Source organism: Teleopsis dalmanni, chromosome X (genome assembly GCF_002237135.1).
Source record: "Teleopsis dalmanni isolate 2A chromosome X, ASM223713v2, whole genome shotgun sequence".
Classification (NCBI taxonomy): domain Eukaryota; kingdom Metazoa; phylum Arthropoda; class Insecta; order Diptera; family Diopsidae; genus Teleopsis; species Teleopsis dalmanni.
This window is the reverse complement of record NC_051848.1, coordinates 44,942,421-44,960,610: the sequence shown is the minus strand read 5'-3', so window position 1 is coordinate 44,960,610 and position 18,190 is coordinate 44,942,421. Positions and strand designations below refer to the sequence as shown.

Here is an 18,190-nt window from a genome sequence, read left to right as displayed (position 1 = left end):
TCTGGAACAAAATTTAACTAAATGCTTTAAAAATTGATTACACAGACTGGAATCAAATCACTGTGGATGAAATATATAACTGCATGTGGTTTATATGCTATAGTATATGAATACTATTATCATACATTCACTTATATATTTCAACTATCGAAGCAACTATAGTTCCGAGGTGCTCTAAAACTGACTGAACAGAGTTCTTCTATTTGTTCGTCTGAGAGTGTACCCCACGCAGTCTCATTTGCCAAAATTCTGAGAGTGTGCCCCATCCAGTTTTATTTGCATATCTGAACTAATTCCGTTGCTTGTCTGAGCCAACAGATCAAGACAAAATTTATCGTAGACATTAGTTTATAAAAGTATAAATTTTAGACTTTACTAAAGTTGGTACTCTTTACCATGTTCTATTTCCATAACATAAAATTAATCTACGGAGTTTAGAATTGTATTTAGGGTCGATAAAAACTTCTGGGTTTCTATAAAAAATGATAAATGCATTTTTACTTAAATAAAAAAGCAGAATATATATAAATTAGAAGTTGAGTGAGTGCAAATTTATTCTTAGAACCACATATTAATTCATATATTTTCGTTTATTATGGATACTTAATTAGTTCTGTTCAAATTATGTTGTCAAGTATTTTTAAAAAAACCGAAGCAACAATAGTGATTTGACTGAAAAGATAACAACTTCATGAGATATGGGGCAAGACTACATTCTGCTACTTATATTATTTAATATATACTCTGAGAAGAGCTTCCAAAATTCGATTACCAAAATTGGTTAACTTGTCAAAGTGTATAGTGCTTTTCAAACTTATAAGAAGTTATTGAACCATCATATTTAAACAGTCAAAACTAAAGTTCTAAGATATAAGTTGTAAATGTTCCACTACTATATCTTATTCCCTGAAAACATGAATTTTGGAAATATAAGACATTAAATAACTCAATTTCTTCAAATTGTGGGCCTTTCAAAAAATTCTGAAAATATTGTTGACTATTATTTAGAATAAACTACGCTCAAGAGCTAGTGAAAGATGTAATTAAAAATAAAACACATCGTATATATAACATATCATGCGAAATTCCATACATAATCTACTGTAAATTAATGAAGCAGCAACGGAAAACGAGTAACTGACCCCAAACAATTCTCGTGGCTAGAAAATATCCTGATCCAGACCCGTAGCAAGGAATTTACTGAGAAGGTGGAGGTGGCTTTCAGATAACTTTAATTAGGAAAGAAGGTGAAAGAAGATGAAAGAAGAAAATCATATTAGAACCCGCGGATAATCTTAAGCATTTTAATAATTTAAAAAACTTTTCGTCTAATTGTAATAATTAATGATAAATTAATAAAAGATTATGAAAATTGTTTTAAAATCTTAATTTAAAAAAAAAATAAGGGAAGAGGAGAGTTCAATTTGGAGGCCGAAGCCTCACTTCCCATTCTCCCCCTTACCCTTACTAACTTGATTGGAATAAATATGCATTAATAATATATACTTCTGTTCATTCACTCAAGATATGGGATATGGGGTCCTCCTCTAGTTACGTGTGTGATATGATAGAAAAATAAAATATTGCTGAACTTATAGATGTGGCCAGAAACAGAGTATTAAATATGGAGGTGATTTTGGAGTTTAAAAAAAATAAATGATCGCCATAGTTGAGTTATAGCAGCGTAAGTAGTATAATATGTAGATAATAAATAAAAATATCAATAAAAATAATAAAAGATAATAGATAATATATAGCTAATGCATAATAAAAGGATAATATAAAGAAGAAAGTAAAAAGAATTATATTTAAATTTCTACATATTTTATTTCCAAACCAAATTTACAATAAATTTGATTATTGTTGTAATATATATATGTATGGAAGTACATATCTCTTCCAATAGCACTATATTATTGTAGATGTGATAAATTAAAATGATTATAAATATCTTTTTATTGTATCTATTCTTACGTCTGCAATAGAATAGGGCTATTTACAGAGATGTGTATTTAAAATTACAATAATAATGAAATTTATTGCAAATTTAATTTACAAATAAAATTTTAAAAAATTAAAATTAATTCAAAAAAAAAAAAATAAATTAAAAATACAATAATATACCAGAAAGAAATTTTTAAAAAAAAAATTAATAAAAAAAAACAAAATTTAAAAAAAGGCTTAACATAATTTTTATTAAATTCTGTAAATTCTGAAACTATTTTTTTTTTGGGGCACTGTTAGCTCCACGGTTTTCAGTAATTTTCCCATAAATTTTGTGCGCTAATTCGAAATCAGTTTGACTCGTCTATGCTCTATTTAGAGTCAAAATTCGTTTGCTTCGACTGCAAGTGGAAGCGGAGCAGTCGTCTTTATGTACTTTGCATGCCGTATGGTGTACAGTGTACGGTGTACAGTGTACGGTGCATTTTGTATTTAAAACACTTAAGCCAAATCGAATTGAAAATAATTTCTATTACGCAAACGAATAAATAAAATTATGAACTTCAACAGCAAATAAAATCAATCAATTTCTACATACAAAATAAAATGAAGTAAAATAAAATAAAGTATTCGTATAGGAAAAGTGAAGTTAAGTAAAAAGTGTTTGCTTAAAATTTAGTACTGAAACAATAACAACAATAACAACAATAACAACAAACAACAACCACAACAACAACAACGAGAAGAATAACACATCGGCAGAAAGTCAAGAAAGTCACTGAAATGCATTTAAAGTAAACTACATACGTATATATAGATATGCATAGATAGATAGATATGTGCATATCTGAACTGAGTACCCCTTATTACACTAGTCTACATGTGCATGAAAACAAACCAACAAACTAACCACTTAGCATTCGGTATGAACAGAAGTGAAGTGAACGAAGTCTAGAAAATTGTATTAACACATTTTCAGAGATTCACCCATTGGAATTGGTTTACGACTGTGGTACATATTGGTTCGCATATACATCCATCCGTAGACGTACTAAATGTGCTCATATATCATATGCATACATATACGTATGTATTGAGAAGAATAATTAATATAGCATTCTTCGGTACGAAAAAAAAAAAAATAAAAAAAAAAAATAAGCAAAACAGCAACAAAACAGTGTTGGAAAAAAAAAACTCAACTGAACTGAACTGAATGAAAAATGTGGGGTGCACATAATAAGTGAAAATTTAATCCATTTTCCGAATACGAATGACAAGCTGTCAATGCTTGAATGCCTTAATGTGAGTGTCCTTAGCTGGTATAAGAGCGTTAAATGATTTATCAGCAAAAGTAAACAAATAATATTCGACTGCGGATACACATAAATATACATACAGGCACTTGTATCTGTAACTCTGTATCTGAAGACACATCGAGACAGACGGTGAGATTGACTTAACGCGGACGGACACACAAATATAAACCATCGCACGCTTACACATCAGCAGAGAAGTAGAAAATTCAGAGTACGGATACCAAAGGCAGAGAATTCGTTTCTAATTCTGTTGAATGAATACAAATACGGATGTAAATGTAAACACTTCTGTAGGATTTGTCCCATATCGGAACTGTTTTAGCACTTAACAAGCCTCAAGCAGGCAAACGGAGAATGGAGCACGGAGAATGGAGCACGGAGAACGTCAAACGGCGAACGGCGAACGACAAACGGCGGTATGGGCAAATGGGCGAACAGACTAGTTGCCGTTTATTTTGACGAGGCGGCTTTGTATCTGTTGCCTTTTGATCATATCGAAAGAGTTTCAACTTTAACATTTGTGTGCTTAATTTTTATTAATTTAATGGCACAACAGCAGCAATAGTACAAGCAATTTGCTACTATGCTATCGCCAACATCAACATCAACATCAACACCAACGCCATCTTACCATCTCACCATCTCACCATCGCATCATCGCATCATCTTCAAATGGAAGACCATTTTCATCGGTTTTCTCATCACCATTGCTTGCCATCACCAACGCGCTATTGCCATTATCAGCATTAACATCAACACCAGGGAAAGAATGAGTATGAAATTGAAATTAGAATCAGAATTGGAATTTTCATTAGGCGTAAATTGCTATCAATGTGCGTTTTCGTGGTGGAATTTTTTTTTTTTTCTTTTTTTTCGGGGGGGATTTTTCTCATTTGATTTCACTTTTCATGAAGTTTCCTCTTGTTTTCTTATTTGTTTGATTGTCTAACCCACTATCTGCCTATCCGTCTGTCTATCTGTCTGTCTGTCTGTCCGTCTGTCTGCCTGACTGTTTTTATTTTTTTAACGCATCTGTCAAGGGCATTTAGGAATGAATTTAAATTCACCCAATTTGCCACAATATAATTCCCTTAAGAATACAATTTTTCTTTCCTTACAACTTTTTGTTTTTCTTAATTGATGTGAGCATAAAAATCAATCAACACACGTTCTTAATAGCGACCCAATATTCAATTATAGTTCTATGTATCTGACAGATACTTTGACGACTGATGTTGTTTTCATTAAATATACTTGCACTACGCATTCGTGCACAAATTTTTTATTTTTATTTTTATTTTTATTTTTTTATTTCTTTCTTATTTTTACTTTATGCCTTATTTAATTTAGATTTTTATTTTTTTTTTTTTGAGATTTTTTACACTTCTAAGGTGTTGAGGGGCACAGTTTGTGGATTCTCGTACAGACAAATTATTGTTCTGTATTGTTGCACCAATTTGTATATATAGCTATATAGCTGCTATAAGTACATAAGAGCACGTGCGGCATAGGGAAGCATTCTAAAAGAAAATATTCACACGATACACAAAAAAAAAAAAAAACAAAAAAAAAAGAAAAAAAAAAGAAATTATATAGACGCGCACACGGAATTCAGATTTACAAATTTAGGGCAACAAAAACTTTGACTGGCTGATTACCGCGCGAAGCATTGTAATCTTCTGCACTCATAATTATTTTTATTTATTTTATTTATGTAAATCAAAATAGGTTCTTTCATATAACATTTTTTATTAGATACTTTCCCTTTACACACAATACACAATACACAATACAAATCCACAAGTTACACTTTACGTTTTAGTTCTTTCTTTTCTTTCATTTTGTTAAGCTTTTAATTTTTAACCTGAAAATATATATACATATATCGAAATTATACACATAGACAGAAAAAAAAAACAAAGACGAGGTCTCTCCCATTTCACGCATTTGTAGAAAATTAAAAAACAACGAGAAAATTTTTATTTTAACAGTCTTTTTTATGTCTGGCCTTCGTCGTTGCATCTTAGTACTTTTATGGACTACCCTTTCAAAGTGAAGATATATTAAATTCAAGACTACATATGTGATCGGTTGTAAGTGGAGCAATAGTCTTTATCAACTATTCAAAAAATTCAACGAAAATAAAAGTTCTATACTATTACTTTGATTAGAGTTTGTGAATATGACTTTTAAATATACTTAATATATTCTTAATGTATACTTCATTAATACTTAATACAAACTGTTATATATCATATACATAGTGTTCTTTATATTCTTTATTCGTATGGCGTTTTCAATTGACAAATCTGTATTCACTCCAGCTTTACTCTAGGTCTCTCAAATATTATTTCCCAAATGAACATTTTTAGAGTAATCTACAAATTTTGTGAAACTGCTGTTAATTTCAAGATTATCTTGCTGCTCTGGCAATATGCCTAGAGTCCTATAAATTAGTCTCGAGTGTCTTACATTAATTTCGAGTCTTATATATAAAACTCGAGTTTCATACTGATTGACCAATCGAAAAAAAAAAATTGCACTGAAAGTTAATCTCGATTAAGAAAGTCACTCAAGATTTACCAATCGAAAACGCCATTAGTGTGAACGTTATAAGTTAAGTACGAATTAGATATTTAGAATAAAAAAAGCACCAAATTCCATATTTGGTCTTCAAAAAACGTTAATTTAAAATTAAATATTTTGCTGATATTGCTAGAATTTTATATGTATGAGCCCTGACAATTGTCAAATCTAAATTAGTACCAGCAAAGCAATAAATTAAAAAAAAAAAAGCGTTGCTTAGACTTCTATCAATAGCAACAATTTCTGACTATCAAATTAAGCTGAAATATAAGGTAACTGAAGATGAGACTTAGATTTCTGCATTAGTTCTGAAAAGAACTCATCAATCAAATGCAAAAATAAAAGTCAACACCTAACAGATAACGCCAGGGTTATATTAATAATTTTCTTCGATTATCGTGGCATGGTGCGTTATGTCTCTTGTATATATATCTTGTACCAAATTTTTAACAATGATTATTATTTTTATTTTTTTGTTTTATATTCACGTTTATGTGTAGCTTTTTGTAATAAAAGTACAGAATTATAGATAGACCTCTATATGGTTTTTACTTCACTATAATACGCCAGTTTATATTGCAAAGGTTATTCAAGACCACTTCTTCAAATAAATTTAACTCACGTTTATGCACAACTAACGTATTTGTCTGATTTAAAATTTAAAACACTTTTTCGACACGATTCAAAATATAAAGTCTTTACCTTTGTTATATAGTAACATTTCAAAACTAACATTTAATTCCAGAAACTTTCGCTTCATTATCTTAACTATTGTTATCGCCTTTCTCATATTTTTTATAAGTTTCTTACATCAAAAAGTCATTTTTATCATTGCTTTTTCTCTTTCTTTGTTTATTTATCTTTCTTTTTTTCTGCTTAATTCTAACTTCTCCATTATCTCTGAGATAATCAGCTTTCCATGCGGTTTTTACATTATTATATTACTATAATACTTCATATATGTTTTTATATATTGTTTGTTGTTATTACCTCATATTGTTAATGCAATATGTTATGGGTCCCTGGCTATATTAAACCCAGTACTTTTTACCAATGGTTTCTTGTAAAGATAGTGACTGTTGCGGTCATAATGGTAACTAGATAATAGATAATGAAATAGTATGTGTATTATTGTAGTCTGATTTTGTATAGTAACCCACTTATACTAATTTATAACTTAGACTAATTCTTTTTTTTTTAACTCCGATTGCTATATAATATAATACATATAATCATTTTTATTTTCTCTTCCGATAAAATGTGGTAAATTTGCTTATTAGGACCTTTTATATATAATTAATAAGTTTATTATTTTGGATTTAAAAATTGTTTCATATTTTTAAATATTTTTTTATATGTTTCTCGGATCTATGGTTTGTATAGCAACTCAGAATCTTGTTAACTAATAACAATCTAATATTATATTAAGTTCATTATTGAGTTCAATATTTTGACCTATCTTCAAGGAACAGATATATTGATTTTAATGTGACTGAGCTTATATTATTATTAATTTCCATTTTAATTTTAGTATTGCCATATATAAATATATGCATGAATTCCCTTGAGAATAATGAAAAATGGTTTTAATTAAATTTATTTTACAAATGAATCAAGAGGAGAAAGCACATATTAATTAAATTTATTTTGTAATTAAATAATTAAGAGAAAGCACATATGATAATAGGAGATCCAGGGAAACGCAACTAACCTATACGATGTCTCCATGGATTCTGCCACATAATCATGCAGTATATTTTCTTCAGCTGATGGGTAATCCTTATGAGTTGGTTAAAATATATTTATGTATTTATTGTTACATTCATTATATATTAATGGTAATATTTTATTCTAATAGCATATTAATATTGTTAATAACTGATTGTTAATATAATTTTTGGCTAATGGTTTGATTTTTAAGCTACTCTTGTTAGTAGAAGCCATTTAGACAACTGGCGGATAGTTCATATACTGTACGGTTTGTTACGGTCAAAATTTTTGTCGATCTTATGATCTAAGGAAATTGTTGACACATATTTCTTCAAAGATAGTACCAATTGAAAGATATGTTATTATCAATGGATATTGTTATGTGTCCATAAAGACTTTTTGTGCATTTTTTTGGAACTTTACTAAAAGAATCATATTTATAAAGATAATTCTAAAACTCTTGACATTTTGAAAATAAACATCTGTCAAGTTATTGTCGAGAAATTGCCAGCTGTGTGCCAAAAAGTTATAGAAAACCTCACTAAAAGGATTCACTGCTGTACAATGTACCCTGAAGAATATTTGAATGATGTTGTATTGACATCGGAGTTTTCTTCTAAGAAACTCCGATATTCCAGAGACTCCTTAAAAATACGTTATGATTAATAGAAAGTATTATAAATCGATAGTTATAGACTTTTTGTTCATGAAACTATTGAAATATGTAACAGCTTAAGATTCAATAAGTTTCAGCATATTGCAATATATTATAATGGGCGCTATCAGGTAATTGCAGAAAACATTCCATTGGCGTATATTTTCAAGCGTATATTTTAGGGCTCTGTAAATTGAGCTGCACAACATGTGACCTCACCTATCCGGATTAATCACTATAAGAATATATGAAGTTTCTAATATGCTCTAATAAACTAAAGACATTGGTAAGCTAAAAACCCTGCAGAATTACTATTAATATGCGGCCACAGCTTACTGAGATTCTAGATGGCAAATCTCATTTATGCTTTAAGCCATTATCAAAAATTAATGTCAGACAATTATTTTCAATATTATCCATTTCTATAGATATTACTGTGATTTCAATGTGTTTAATATCAGTTTCAAAAGCTAGACCTCTAAGACAAACCTTGTTTATTAAGTTGGGGCTTTAATGATTTTCAATGAGTGCATTTCTTCCAATATTATTGGGTTATATACACAAAACTATAGCCATACTAATTTGTTTATTATAAATATATTATTGTACATAAGTTCGTAGTAAAGCACAAATATGCCAATGTATATAAATACTAAAGTGTCTTATATGGATTGAGCACTGACATTTTCTTTGGCAAAATTCTTACTTTGTGGACATGGAATTACACGATTTCGTTCTAAATAAACTCTTTAAGCGATTTTAATATCCGCAGTAACTTTTTACTTTCTGATTTTTGAAGCAATAAAATTGATTTCTTTAAAAGTTAATAGGAATTCTAATTGGGTTCTTTCATCTGTGAGTCTAAATCGTTTCCAGATGTGAGTGTACAATATTTATGTTAGAGATTGTAGAGACTGAGCGCTGTTTAGGGTACCAAACGACCAGTGTTTACCCATAAGTAATTGAGAAGCTTCTCTACATATTTACATTTGCACTTTTTGTGTTTTCTTTTTAGGGAAAATCACTTTCCCAACCACTTTGTGGGTGCTTAAATTGTTGACAGTCGGACTGACAGATTGATGAATGTTTTATTTTATTATCTTTTACATTTCCTACGTTGTATGCTATACGTAATATGTGGAACATTTTAAATATATAAGCGCATTTACATTTTAGTTTAAAATATCTTTTCTAAATATACATTCACCCAAACCAGAAAACTTACTGCTAATATGCCTCACGCTGCAAAGCAAACAGCAATGATGATTTGATGAATTAAGCTCTTTTAAGGTGAATTAACATTTGATGTGAGGTGAAGAGAAAAGATATATCAAATCAGTAGAATATAAATATTATTGAATGCTTTAGTGTAGTATTGAAATTTACCGAAATTTGGTATAATATAAACTAACAAATCTACACACAAATATTGGAACTATTCCATAAACTAATGGCACCCAGATCAAAAGAAAGAAAAATACAAGTTTTTGTGGTGATAATCACAAGTAAAGACAAGATATATCTGTAATAAATTATATATAAATTATGTTCCCATATTAATTGAAGTGAGCTATATATGTAAATATGAACAGACAAATACTTAAACTTTAGTTTAGAGTTCTCTAAAATTATTTATAGGTTAGGTTATGCCGATGTGCCAAAGAATTAACTTAGACTGATTGCCTAATTGTGTTGCCGTACAAGGAAAATCTGATAGGTTTAAAAACCAGCTTGAAGCTGCCTAAATCTGTTTTATTGCCCAAGAACCTAAAAAAAACTTGATTGTAACATATAGATTTTAATGATCGAGCTACTCATGAAAACCGGGCTACACGAGGAAATTGGACTAACATAGTCATGAAACCGAGTTAGTCATGAAACCCAGGTTAGATATAACAACCGGGCGAGTCATAAAAACCGTATAAATGGTTAGGTAAAGTCTGAGTGAGTGGTGAACTAAACTGATCATCGCAATCATTCAACCTAACCTAACTAACAAATATACCTGACTAATTTATTTAAAAGATATGTGCATTATTTTTAGTTATCACGTTTGAATCTGCTAACTGAATTATATACACAAAATTCCAAACTCCACACATAAAAAAATTTGTATATTTTATTTAATATATCGGAAAGTAATAATCAATTGTTTTTTTTAACATATATTGTAGGACACCTTTCAACGCAAAGGTTTGCAGTTGGAGAGGTACTTATGCTAATCAGACCACATATTCAATAGTAAATTTATCTTTATTATCATTTAACCAATCTGTAAATCATCAGATGATTTCACCCATAACAATCTTCTGTTGAGTTGTATAAAGCATATAGTTTTTAATAAATTCTTCAGCTAATATGAAAATAAATACGATTAAAAAAAATGAAAAAATCACTTGTATTGTAAGATGCTTACCATCTTAAGCGAACAGCACAGTGTTTCTTAGATCTGGGTCCAGTGACAATGAAATGCAGAGTGAAACGGAAAAGTCGTTGAACTGACGGGGAAATGGTGTACTTTGCAAGAAGCCCTTATAGTATTAGTGTTTATTCAATTTAATGTCATTAAATAAGCTATTATCACAAAATATCTAATATCAAGTAATCACTATAGAACATAATAGCTTGGTCACAATCTCAAGCAAAGAGGAACTTAAAAACAGAAAGCGAAAGAATCTCTTTAAACAGACGGTAAGAATTATCGCTAGTAAATAGAAAGAGAAATTTCTCTAGGTAGTAAGTACCAGGTGCTGGCTAATTACAGAGCAGTCTATTAAAATGAGACTTCTCATATTATCTGTTACAGTTACTATTAAATAGAGATAAAAAAAATTTTACTAGTTTCTGAATGCAATTTTTCAATATTGATCAAAAGGTATCTCTAGAAATTTTAGTAGATATGAAATGATCTTCTCCCTTCGCATTTTTTTGAATGGTTCCCGAATTAATGTAGTGGCTTCAATCGCACTTGAACAAACTGAAATTTGCACAGCACTACTTTTTCCGTAACTTATGGCTTTTCTGATATACCTATAAGATAAGGAGCACAATTTAAACAAATGAGTCAAGACTTAATTTTGTATAATATTGTAAACATTGATGTAAATTATGGTTAATTACGAATCACGAAAACATCTTGTAAGTTGGATTTTGACTGAACTAATTGTTAACAACTATTTTAAAATAACTAAGGCCTTACTTATGCAATGTCATGTTTTACTAATAATGCATAAATCGTTGTTGAAATGTCGACCATAGACTTTATGTAAAATCAAAAAATGGTACACAGGTGGTTATATTGTTATGTATTGTCATAGGTGAAATTTAACAGGTTAAGAAGAAATTTAGGTTAAGAAATTGAGAATATCGAGGTCCAAGCCAATTAAGAAAGTAATAGTTCAAAACAAACCCACACAAACAATATAAATACAGCTTACATTAAACATGAAAATCAGTACTTAGGGAAATTAATTATAAATCAGGGATGGTCAGCAAAAAAAAATTGATCTATTATAAATCAACAAAATAATAATATCGTATATCAAACATAAGTACTAGTTGTCAAGAGATTAAAATAAATACAAAAAAAATTAAATAAGTAACAATTTTGGAATCACCCATTCATAAATATGTAAAAGTCGTAAAGGATATTCCCTTTAAGCAGCAATATGGCACGATACAAACTGATAATATAATAATAGGTGAAAAATTCCTACAAGATTTCACATATACACAACAATACAATATGATACAATGAACTACATATTATTATTATTTTTTTATTTATAATTATTTGATCACAATTCTAATTATTATTTATTTTAATTCTTATTATTATAATGTTATTATAATTTTTATTATTACTGTATTGTAATTCTTACTACCATTTTATTGTAATTCTTATTATAAGTTTATTATAATTCTTATAATAATTTTATTATATTTCTTATTATTATTTAATTATAATTCTTATTATTATTTTATTATAATTCTTATAATAATTTTATTATAATTCTTATTATTATTTGATTATAATTCTTATTATTATTTAATTATAGTTCTTATGTTTTGTTGTAATTCTTATACTAATTTTATTATTATTTTATTTTAATTCTTATTATTATTTTATTATAATTCTTATTATTATTTAGTAATAATTGTTGTTATCATTTTTTATAATTCTTATTACTATTTTATTTTAATTTTTAATTTGTATTTTATTATATAATATTATATATTATATTCATGTACGGTATATGGTATAATAGTATATTATATTAATTATACAATACTGAAAATTTAAAGCATTTATATTATTATCCAACAAGTTGCTTAAACATAATGCAATGAAGTAATAAAAGTACAGTACTTTCTCGGCAAGACGAGCATACTGCGAGTCCTAAAGAAAATGAAAAGTAAGAAGCAGTCGGGATAATCCAGACATAGCAAAATCTTTTGTCCTTATCTAGTTAAACCCGGAATTAAGAACAAGCTTTATCTCTATAATTGGTAAACTAATTTTCATTAGTTTGTAATCATATATTCATCATATATATAATATAACATATATTGTATATATAGTATATATCATATATAATAGGATCATATATTTTTATTTATTATTCATAATATTCATATATTTTCATATATTACATGTATTTGTATATTTATATATTCATATATTATATATTTTTATACATATGGTATTCTATATGTTTAAGGACAATTTAATTTGATACTTTGGTCGTTAATGTATAGTTTCTGTCCGTACGAAATTTTTCGACTTTCGTTTCGGAGTATGATTGTTAGGCAGTTCTGTCGCGTAAATACACACTACAAATATATTATTTTATGACTATATAACATATTAATAATTTTTAAAAATTAATGTTTATTATTTATTATAACAACATCTGCATTATTTTTCAATTAGCAAAAAAATGATTAATATTATATTATATTATTGTATTCATTGTCTTTATTTCTTGGAATAATTGTCGATATGTACACTGAAGATGGCCTACGAAGTAATCCGAAATATGTATATTAAAATATATTTTTTTTAAATATAAACAAAATTTTACCAAAAACCTAGTAAGTATTACTTACTAAAATTTGAGTTGGTAAATAAAAATAACCGTCGTTAAGTCCAATTAAATAAAATTTTATTGTTTAAATATGCTTTTGATTATCCATAGTATTATGTTCCAATTTTTATTCTGATTATCAAGAACATATTGTACATATTATAAATGATAAGTACAAAATATAAAATATTATTAATGTTTTTTTTCAACGTTTCATATAGTGATTTTTCATTTATCCCCACATATCAGAGACATATCAGAAATTTTGACCCTTTGCTAGGTTTGGGTTCATAAATTTAATTTAGTATCAGCTTAAGATTTCTTTTAACATATATTTCTCATAATTTTTATCATTTTTATCGATAGAAATTACAGTAAAAAATAAATTGTTAAATATTCTAATATTAGATAAAGTTTATCAAAGACTCAATCTCAAAAATTTAAAAACCTTCTACGCTAAAACGAGGGGAGTAGTGACTGTCTAAAATCTTCTACACTTAAACGAGGGAGTAGTGATTGTCTAAAATCTTGTACAATGAGAAGAGGGGAGAAGTGATTGTCAGCGACGGTAGTTGTTATTAGTTTATATTACAAAAACTTCTAATTTAAGTGCATATATATTTCAGTTCATAATATATAAATGTATTTAAATTAATTTTTATTTAATATTTACTAAAAAATTCAATCCATTCAATTTAAATTAAAAGTAAAATAAAATAAGAAAGGAATTAATTTGAATATTTTTTTTGTTTTAATTTTTTTTTTTTTTTTAATTTTTTATAATTTAAATTGACCACCGCATGCACAGCAATTAATTGCATCCTGCGTCGCTTGAAAATTTAAATTCAATAACAAAAATAATTTTATGGCATTTGTTAATTAGCTCATAAAAACTGACAATGTCAGACCATAAAAAACATGAGATCAATTTTAGATATTTCCTGACATTGTCCCACAATTATTTAATTTTTTTTTTAGTGAAATTTAAATAGAAAAACTTTCCGCTCTATTGCGCACTTCCCGCATCCCGTTGGGCCTGAAGCTTTCGTTGCACATTTAATGATCGCACATAAATTTATTATTTGAAAAATGTAATAAAAATTAAAGTTCAAAGCGTTTTGACATCAAAACTCAATTAAGAAATTTTCATCAAATTTGATGATATTATAATTAAAATGCCGCCAAAAACGGCGCACTCAAAGCCTACAGATCGCATTATGGAAACAGAGTCTCAAAACAAGCCATGATGACACTTACTTGATTGACTACGGGGTCGAGTACCGTAAATTGACACTGCAGGTTCGATGCCTGACAGGAAGGAAATCCAAGTTGAGTTCTCTGTTGAGCTAGGTTTTGTTCTGGACACGAAGGATATCACTGGACACAGTTAAAATTTGTTTATTTCAGCATTTCAGGTTATTACATTTTTTTTTTATTTCTTTGAATTTTTTTTTATTAAACAATTATTTTTCACACAACTTGAATAGGTTTTCAATTAATTCTTAATTTTTTTAAATATTTTCTTAATATTCTTTCTTTTTGTTTGTGCCAACTGCACTGTCAAATTTATTTTTATTTCTTAAGTATTTTCACAAATTTCTTGATCTCAATTTAGAGATAAATATTAATTTATTTTTGTTCCAAATTTTGTTCAAAAAAAAATTTTTTTTCTATATATTTTTTACAGTAATTATTTTTAATTTTTTTTTTTAATAATTTAATTTATTATTTAGAATTTATTTTCTCTTTTTCTCACACAATTTCAAATTCAAATGTAACCGTTTATCAGTTGTCATTCGTGTTATTTGACTGCCAAAGCAAAAATTGAACTAAACGCCACTGTACACAAAACATTGAACATTCATTGAAAATGCCACAAATCCAAAATGAACTTTCCGTCAATTGAACCGTCTTAATGAGCGCGTCTAATATGACTGAATTTACGTCGCAACAAGCCCATCAAATGTTGCAAGAAGCACAACGATTGGCCAACAGTCGTCGAACAGTCACACATATTTCTGCTCGCAAATCGGTTCGCACGCACGAAGCGCATAAACCCAACAACAATGCACACAACGTTAGGGCACGAAGTGAAGTTTGTCTACCTTCGTAAATTTATGTTTGATGAAGGGCAACTGTAGCACTCTGTAGCACACTGTAGCGGTGGCAACAAAACAACACCACCAGCCGCAACAACAACAACAGCAACACCAGCAGCAACTACATTGAGAATGGTAATAAAGTTAACAGCACCAACAACAATGTCATATCGTAATAACTGTATTATAACCATTACAACAGTTAAGGGAATAACGGTGCTACTGTCTGACTACACAAACTACACTCCTTGTGTATTTTACAGTAACATGAAGTTGCAACTCAACATTACCACTGTTAAAGATGCTGTTAGTGGTAATGTTAAGCACTGAATTCGCCGCAATAAAATGCGTACCAAAGGATGGTTTGAATGAAATAAAAGCGTAAGTGTTAGCAGTAATAAATTCAAAGTTTTTTATTTAATTTTTTTTTTTAAAGTCTTTTATTTATTCCTAACCATATTTTTTTTTAAATTTTTTATTACATATTTATTAAAATTATTATTTAAATTTTAATTTAAATTATATATTAAATTTGTGTTTAAATTTTTATTTGAATTATCATTTAAATTTTTATTTGAATTTTTTATCAAATATATAATTAAATTTTTGTCAAACTTTTTTTTAAATTTAAAAATTTAAATATTTTTTATTAAATTTTTACTTAAATTTTTAATTAAATTTATATTTAAATTTTAATTAAAATCTTATTGAAATATTTACTTAAATATTTATTTAAGTTTCTGTTTAAATTATCAAATAAATTTCTATTTAAATGATTAATTAAATTTTTATTAAAATTTTTATCTAAATTATTTATATTATAATTTCTATTTAATTTCTTATTTAAGTTTTAATAAAATGTTTAAATTGTTTTAAGTTATTATTTTTATTTACATTTTGATTAAAATTTTATTGAAATTTTTATTTAAATTTGAATTTAAATATTTATTTAAATTTCTATTTTCATTTTGATTTAAATGTTAAGTTAAATTTTAATTTTAGTTTTATTTAAATTTTTTATTAAATTTTTATTTAAGTTTTCATTTTAATTTTCATCAAAATTTTTATTAAAACTTCTACTTAAATGATTAATTAAATTTTTATTCAAAATTTTTATTTAATTGTTATTTAAATCTTTATTTGAATTTTTATTTAAATTTTATTTTAAATTTTTTATTTAAATTTTTAAATAACCATATTTCTTTTTTAAATTTTTTATTATATATTTATTAGAATTATTATTTTAATTTTAATTTATATTATATATTAAATTTCTGTTTAAATATTTATTTGAATTTTCATTTAAATTTATATTTGAAATTTTTATCAAATATTTAGTTAAATTTTTATTCAAACTTTTTTTAAAATTTTTATATAAATTTTTTATTAAATATTTAATTAAATTTTTTTTCAAACTTTATGATTAATTTAATGAAATTTTTAATAATAATAAAATTAAAAATTTAATAATCAAATAATCAAATTAAAAATTTAATAAATTTTTAATTTGAGTTTCAATTTAAATTTTATTTAAACTTTTATTTAAATTTCTGTTTTATTTATTAATTAAACTTCTATTTAAAGTAAATAGAAGAATACATATTCATTTAAGTTATTTAATAAATTTCTATTTAAATTCTTATTTAAATTTTTATTTAAATTTATAATTAATTTAAAATTAAATTTTTATTTAAATTTTATATAGATTTTTAGTTTATTTTTATTTAAACTTGTATTTAAATTTTCATTTGAATTTTTATTTCAACTTTTATTCAATTTTTTATTTAAGCTTTTTGTTAAATTTTTATTCAAATTATTAATCACATTTATTTTTATATATATTTTGTTTTATATATTTATTTTTTAGTTTTTTTGAACATGCCTCAAAACAGTCGAAATTATTATATATTTTATATAATTGTTTTTTTTTATTACTTAGGTATATTTCATAATATAGTATTTCTAAGATCACAATTTGTTAGTTATTATTTTTAATTAATACTCTTCTTAAATTATTTTTTAAAATTATATTACATTTTTTTACCATTTCCTACACTTTTTAATACCATTTCGATTTCACAGACCTTAACTCAAGCCACAATATTAACTTAGGTGGTGCTTAGGTCAGTATATTGCTGATTTAATTGATACGGGTACTTACATCACTTTCAAAACTCTATATAGAGCGCTACCTTAATTCTAAATAAGAAAGACACCGAACTTATGGGAGGACAAGTAAACAATGTTTCTCTAAAACTCCGCAAAGAAAATCAGAGAACATCCGGGTGTTTCCGCTGCAATTAAACGCAGAACAACTTTTAAAAAATACGGAAGACGACTAAAGTCCTACTGATAGCTGACTTTTATAATTTGTTATTAAAAGTGTGTCTGTCCATTGTAGAGTTCAGTACTTTATTTCATTTTTCAAAGTCTATCTTCCGGATAGAGGAGTATTCGTAATTCTTATTCAAAATAAGTCTGTCGGAGAGCTAAGTATATTTTTTTTCTTATTGAAAGTCTAATTTCGAATAGATGAGGAAAATTAGTTTTTATTCGATTTGAGTTCATTTGATAACTGAGTGCTCTAATTACTTATTAAAATTGTGATTCCAAATTGCTGAGCATTTTTTACTTTTTATATAAAGCGTGTCCTGAGTAATAGCTGAGTATTGATATTACTTCTTTAAAACGTATTGTTCGAATAGTTGAGTATTATTATTTCTCACTTTACGTTTACCTATAGGTAAGTTGACTATTGTATAAATATCAGCTTATCATATTACCGCTTTATAC

The 18,190-nt window shown here is 26.7% G+C and overlaps 1 protein-coding gene across 2 annotated transcripts in view; it reads right to left on the bottom strand.

Moving 5' to 3' along the window:
• The window catches only part of LOC119661829, a 205,993-nt gene extending 191,250 nt beyond the window's left edge, over positions 1 to 14,743 (bottom strand). For both annotated transcript variants that reach the window (XM_038071330.1, XM_038071331.1), the window contains exon 1: positions 14,556 to 14,743. The gene's annotated coding sequence lies outside the window, so the exon portion shown is untranslated. The remainder of the gene's footprint in view (positions 1 to 14,555) is intronic.
• Positions 14,744 to 18,190: the final 3,447 nt, after the last annotated feature.